We start from the raw sequence: 7,297 nt of genomic DNA, 5'->3' as shown, positions 1-7,297 counted from the left end.
CATGAAACTTGGAACCAAAGGACCGGACATGCCCAGAACTTGAACACCAGAACCTTCCAGAAGCTCAGGGTACACTGTCCAGGAAGACAGTGCCGACTCCCTTTACCTTAAACTGTCGAGCTCCTAGGTCCTCCAGTTAAAATCTGCCACCAGCGCTCTGCGTCCCTGTTCCCCCCAAACTCTTATGACCCTTGGCCTGTCCCAGCGAGCAAAATGGATGTGAGGCACCCCTAAGGTCCCACCTTCTTGTGGGTGCCTTTTTGATCAATGAACCTTTCCTCACTCCAAACTGGCATGTTGAGTTTTAGCCTTTCAAAGCACCTGGCACATGGACTTTGCACCAGTGACATTCCCACATGCCTCCTTGGTGGCCACCTCATGGTGTGAGATTCTAGGTATTTTCATTTTTAACACAACTGCTTAACAGGGTATTTAGCAGCGGGGACTGTTTCAGCACCAGAAGGTCAATTGGAAAATGGTGGTTGGAGTCCTAAAAGCTCCTGTGGCCACTGCCAAAGAGAAGCCGTACGAGCTGGACCTTCTTCACCCCTGGAGAAGGTGCGGTCTGCTGGCCACAGTTACTTGTTTTCTGTATTCATAAACTCCTGCCTCTTAATCCTCTTGTGAATAACCCAGAAAAGTGCCTTAAAAGCCAATAAAGGAATAAATATTTTTATTTTGTTTTAGGAGTTAATTTGGCACCTTTTCTAGGCAGCAAATGAGCACTATTCTTGTTATTTGAAGGAAGAGATGCTAAGAGACAAAGATGATAATTATCCCACAATGACATGACAGAAAATTGGAAATGAATCCAGATGAAAACTTTTGTTTCTGAATCTTTCTCCCAGAAATGTGTCCCTTCAGTCTTGAGTGCCTTCTCTGTTCCAGCCCTGTGGGGGGCCTTGGGGACACAGCCCTTGAATGTCCTCCAAAAGTTCATATTTCAGTGGGGGGAGGTGACACTGGGAAAATGCTGTAATGAAATAAAACTGGACAGTGAAGTTGCAGCTATTTTTCTAGATAAACGGATGGTTCAAGAAGCTGAGATTCAGTGGAAAGGATGCAGCAATGTGAGGGGATAGGAGGAGTCTATCTTAGATAGAGGGTGGTGGTGGAGTGAGATGACTTGTCCCAGAGTCATACAGGCCCAGCCCTCATGTCGCAAGGATGAGGGCAAAGAGATGAGTTTAGAAAAGCCGGCTGAGGGGAATTATGCTGGACTAGACGCTGGGATTGTATCCTCAACTCTGTGGGATAATTCGTTCAATGAGTAGCTCAGAAGGTTAATTTCAATTACTTTATTACCATGGAACTTCATTGAAGAAAGCACATTTTAAAAGAAGGCAAAGAAACATATTTTCTCAACCTATTGGCAAAACCAGTCCTCCAGAAGAAAGGAGTGGATTGGCTGTCACTGGGAGCTGAGTAAATCACCGCTGCCTGTAAAAGCCCCTCTGGTCTGGTCGCTCCAACGGAAGCCAAACCTCTTTGCTGCTCAGGACACCCAAGGTTGTCCAACTCTGAGGAAGCTGAGGTTGAGAGAAAAGGCATTTCGGAATTAAATATATGCTTCAATCAGTTGAACTTTTATACAGATTGACTTCCATGAAAAATTAGAGCTTTGTGTAATTCAACAGAGTAAAATAAAAGGCCCCAAATAAATAAACGGTTGTCTTTTTTTATTAGCTCTCCATCACCCTGGACCCATTCGTAAGCTGCATGGTGTCACCTCTCCCTTCATTTGCAGTGTTGCCTCTGAAAACTGTTCTGCTTATTCAAGCTCAGCAATCAGGCTTAAATGTACCAATATATATTGTTCTAAAGAGTATGTTTTTTTCTGTCTACCAAAGACATAGTGACTACTCCTTTTATGGGAAACCAGTTATTAATCCAGTAAGTCTGCATGAATCAATATGTTTGTGAAATGACACCGTGTTCGAGTTACTTTATGTTATCTTGATGGTTAGCTAATTTTGGAATGGAGACATTTCTTCTAGAAACAGACGTGGTGTAATTTAGTGGTGAAGACGTCAATCACTGCAGGTTGTATGTCTTTGTCCGGGCAGGAGAGGGCAGATTTATTGAAGGAAACGCAGCTATTTATTATTTTTTTGCCGCACTTTGACCCAAACATCCATTTTGCTTATAATTTTGTTTGGCAAGTGACATGGGCTGTGATCACTAATGGGAGGACATGCCAGAAGTCATTGTTCCTGGTCCTGGTTCAATAGCTTCACTGCAGGACATAGGATAACAACTTCAACATAACACTCACCCGAGGGGCTTTTCTCTGTTGACCAAAATCAACAAAGGAAAATGCATGCTGCTGAGCAAATTTCTAAAATTTAATCTTGGAAAACACTGTACTGTGACTACTTTCTCCTAAAATCTAACGGACACAGAAAAGGGTGCTGTCCTTGGGTTTTCTACTTACCCCTGTGATACCTTCTTCCCCAAGGCACTTCTCTTTCCTCTTCCCACCCATCCTGCCAGTGTTTTAGGCCAAAACAAAAGGTATGGGAAAGTAGGGGGATCCAGTGGACACGGGAGGCGAGGGGTGAGGAGATAAGAACATATTTAGACACAGACCGCTGGCAAGCTTGGACAAGGAAAATTCACAAGCACCCCTGGATTAAGAGTCGTTTGGGTACTGAGGTTGCCAAAAGGTTTTAACTGAGTTGCAGGTGAGATGGCAATCAAGGAACATGTTTTCATTCCTGAGTGAAACAGGATAGTGCTCACTAGCACAAGGAGGAATTTCTCCTCCAGGCAGGTAATCAACAGTGGAATTAACAGTGGAATATGAAGGCATGAGTGGGCGGTTGTTCCATTAATGGGCCCAAGGAGCGTGACCTTCCAGTTTCCTGGCTCTGCCATGTGGACTCTGGGCTTGGCCACGTCACTTGCTTTGACAAACAGCTCATTAGCGAACATGAAGCAAACACAGGATGGGCTATTGGGTGCCCTGTTGGAGCACAGTTGCTTGTGAAGCAATGACAATAGGTAATATGTAAGCGCTTCTTCTTTTAAAAGGTTAAAGCCTTTTGTATGTAATATCTCATGCTTACACAGCCCTCTGAATTAATCAGTTATAATGCCCATTTTACAGATGAGACAACTAAGGTACAAAGATACAAAAAAGAAAGTGTAAGTGCCTTGCCGTAGGTATGCAACTGGCAAGCGATGGGCCATGCAGACCAGGCTGGATGGGGCTGAGACGGGCCAACACTCAGGCTCAGGGTGAGGGTGCACTCTGAGTCCCCTCCCCAAGCTCTGGTTTCCCCAGGCAGTCTCCTGTCCCTGCCACCAGGCAGGTGTGAGACCTTGCTCTTAGGCAAGGACACGGGGAGAGTTTCCATCTATTTCTGGACTCTGGTCCTTGCCCTAGAACTCTCTGTGTTCAAGGGGCCTTGTTCATGCTGCTCCAAGAGCAGCCAGAACCTTGGTGACAAAAGGAAGCTTTCTGGATGGGCAGGGTTATGTGGCTGCAAAAGACAGAGGCAAAGACATGAGCTTTGTGAGGGGTCTTAGGGCACCCAGATTTTGTAGTTGGGGCGGGGAGACCTTTTCACCTTCTGCCTAATGGAGCATTGTTGAAATGAGGTTTGGGCACATGTTGGCCTTCCCAGAGCAGTCATCTGCTCACAGGAGTGTGGTCACATAGGGGACACTGAGAATGTAGACCCGCCGATCATACCCTGAAACAGGAGTGTTTGCTCCAGCTCCTCTTGGTCCAAGCCCAGCCCACCCTGTCCCCACTTGTAAAGGTGCTCAGAAGCTTTGGGGACTCTGGGAAGGGCAATATGGGAAGGGAGACACCAAGAAAGAAGGTCCTTCCCAAGACCGCCAGAGCAGCCAGGTCCAAGGCAAAGTCTGCGTTGTATCTTGCTACCCTCCATCCCTGGTGGTCCTGGGGAAATAGCCCTAGCATGAGTGTACTCCGATGGAAGGAGGACGGCTTGCTTCACCTCACATCCAGCTGTGTGCAGGCGCCGTGGGTGTGTGGGGTGACGCCTGGAGCGTCCCCTCCTCCACACTCCAGGGTAGGATGGGGCCGGGCCGATCTGCACAAGCTTGACTACCACACAGCCTTCCTGCCAACAAAGTTTACGTGACCTTTACAGACCGACAGCATCAATCCCCTCAAGAGATACTTGAAGACTAGTGTCACCTACTGGAGGCAGAGACCCACGGCTGACATTTAGTGATCACAGCACAGGGGCCTCACTGAGAGGTCCTGTGGGGCGGGGGGGGGGGGGGGGGGGGGGGGGGGGGCCTGCAGCAGCCCCTTTCTAGTCCTCTTTTCCATCTGTGGACTAGGAAACCTCAGTTCCAACTCGTCCAGAATCCTCAGCCCAGGCACTGGACCCAGGGCAAAGTCAGAGGAGAGAGTCAGCTGCTAGGAGCCGCCATCCGGAGAGCTTTCTCTCAAGCTTGAGTGTCTCTTGGACAGAAGCCATCTTCCTCACCGCCCCCCCCCCCACCCCGGTCAGGGGTTTAAAGTTATCCCTCAGCCCAACTGCACCTCACTCTTGAGGTGCAGTTGGGCTGAGGGATAACTTTAAACCCCTAAAGCCCTGATGTCAGGATGTGTATTTCTCAGGAGCCATGTCCAGGCCCCTTTATTTGAGGAAAGGGCCCGTTGCGGGTAGAATGGACAGAGGGGTCTTGCAGGCGCCATCCCAGTACTGCCTACTCACACCCTCCTTCCTACCTTTGGGTTCCTCTTATGAATGTTCTCCAGCCATTTTCCTGCAAAATATAAAACCTATTGCTGAGCAGTGCAATGAGAATTAACCTTGATTACCACGGTAATTTAATCAAAACTGGAGACCTGCTAATCAAGCTGGAATTGCCAGCTGCTTGATTTTTATAGTAACATAACCAAAATTGAACATTTGGTAAACAAGGGGTGTGGGTGTGATGGGGAGACTGGGAGGGGGAGGGAGAGGCAGGGCCTCCAGGCTGAGAGGAGGCCAGCCTTCGCTCCAGTGACCCATCAGCAGGTGGAGCAGAAGCAGAGCGAGGGGAATGCCCCAGGACACACATGCGGGGGCAGCTGTCGCAGGCGGGTTCTTCTGGAAGGAGCTGCTGAGGCTGAGGTGCTAGTGTGAGTATACCTGGGAGATGACCCCAGAAAACATCAGTGGGGAGTGGGGAGCTGAGGCAAGGGGAGGGAGGCAGTGAGCAGGTTGCTGCTGAGACCAACAGGGATGCTAAGCACAATGAGCACAGATGGCCCCCCAGTGGGGGAGGAAGCTGTTCTCGGGTGAGGGGTGATGCTCTGGCATTCTGGGCTGCCTCACAGCAGGCCAGGCAGGCTTCTGTGACTGGAGGGCTCACAGTTGTGAGACTGTGGATGTGCTATGGGGAAGGGGCAGAGGACCTACCTCATCTATGCTACACTCCCTCCCTTAGACATCAGCCTGTGTGAAATGCACCTTTTTGAGGAAGAAGGCACCTGCTGCCTCATACTTCTGGCCTGTGTCTGTGCTGGGGTCAGCGAAGCAGCTGTCTGAGCTAAATGGCCTGTGTTGTGCCCAGAGTACCTACCCCTCAGCCCCAAATAGCCCCTGCCACTCTATGCTCTCAGATGGCGCGTTCCATCCCCTGGCGCTCCGCTGGGAAAGAGGAGGAGGCTAGATTGTGTCCTCTCTGCCCCCATCCCCAGTCTAGAGACCCCAGCACATGTGGGTCTCAGTCATCTCTGCTGAAGGGGATTTGATGAATGAGTCTGGGTAAGGGCTACAGAAGAGCCCCTCTGCCCAGGAGCAGCCGCACCTCTGCCTCAGATGGCCCTGAGGGGGACAGGCTGACAGGATGGCAACGTCATTACACACGGGAGGAAACAGGGAGCCTGGCTCAGTCTCGGCTCAGCCACCTGGGACATCCCCTCGGTCACCTCAAGATCCCAGGAAGCGGAGCCACAGGTCCTACCTGGACCACAGAGCGCGCCCCCTTGTGACTCCAGCCGGGGGCTCCTGACTCCGAGCGCCACTTCCATCTCTGGCCTCTCTTCCCAAGGCCAATGTGCCCGTGCAGACCAGCGCTTGTCCTGACCCACTCTGCACCCTCTGCTCTCAGGAGCTACTTCCTCATTAACATGACCACGGGCACCTTCCCAAAGCAGAGCTCCTGCTGCAGTGCAGAGTGGGCAGAAGGGGCACTGCTGCTGGTGAGACAGCCTGTACAGGGGCTCCACCAGCACCCAGGGGGCAGTGTGGGTCAAGGGACAGAGGGCCCAGAAGGTTCCCGGAGAGTCAGGCATCTCCCTCCCCAGCTGAGCTCCCCCCAGAGGGCCTCTAGGATGGGAGGGAAGGACAGCAGGCCCAGTTCAATGTAGACAATCAAGTCACAGAGAGCGGACCCGAGTCTGCCTGGCATGTGTGCTGGGCCATGAGATGAAGATCCATTTCTCTCACGCTGCCCTGACCCTCCGTCTGAGTCTGACTCGCTCCCTGCCTCCCTGGACCAGGAGGTCCCAAAGCCCTGATATGACACATGAGCGCCCTGAGCCCTGCTGGGTCAGAAGCACCCGCTGTTTTCTGAGTTCTATCCCTTTCTCAGGGGCTTCAAGCTCATAAGTCCAAGGGGCTGGTTGAGCAGCAGGTCACTTAGCTGGATGAGGTTTAGCTTCACTCTGCATCTCCTGAGGCAGTGGTCGGCAAACTGTGGCTCGTGAGCCACATGCGGCTCTTTGGCCCCTTGAGTGTGGCTCTTCCACAAAATACCACGTGCGGGCGCGCACGTACAGTGAGATTGAAACTTCGTGGTCCATGCGCAGAAGTCGGTTTTCGGCTCTCAAAAGAAATTTCAATCGTACTGTTGATATTTGGCTCTGTTGGCTAATGAGTTTGCCGACCACTGTCCTGAGGAAACCTGCGGAGGGCACCCAGGACAGGGCTTCAGACCACTCCTGCCCCGTGTAGGGGGGCGGGGGTGCGCGTGAGGCCCTTTCAGAACATCACGTGGAAGCGGCACCTGCAGGAGGGTTCCAGGTGGAGCGTCACAGCAAGAGAGCAGCCAGACATCACGTGTCTCCCTCGCCCCGTGCTGGGATGACGACCATCTCTGGTGAGGACGGTGGCCCTTGGCGCCCAGGCCCGATGTCAACATGTCAGAGCGCAGAGGGGGGCGTAGATGGTGAGCAGGGAGGTTTCTGAGTTCTACCAATTTATCTCACAATCAAGAGCCATCGCCCCACTTTGCCAAATCATGCAGTGGTTCTCTCCGCATTACCTCAGGAATGGGAGACAGTAGCAAACAGCATTACGACGTCACAAATCAATTTTATTGA

This window comes from Eptesicus fuscus, chromosome 21 (genome assembly GCF_027574615.1).
Source record: "Eptesicus fuscus isolate TK198812 chromosome 21, DD_ASM_mEF_20220401, whole genome shotgun sequence".
NCBI lineage: Eukaryota > Metazoa > Chordata > Mammalia > Chiroptera > Vespertilionidae > Eptesicus > Eptesicus fuscus.
The sequence above is the reverse complement of the archived record's forward strand: the minus strand, read 5'-3'. Positions refer to the sequence as shown.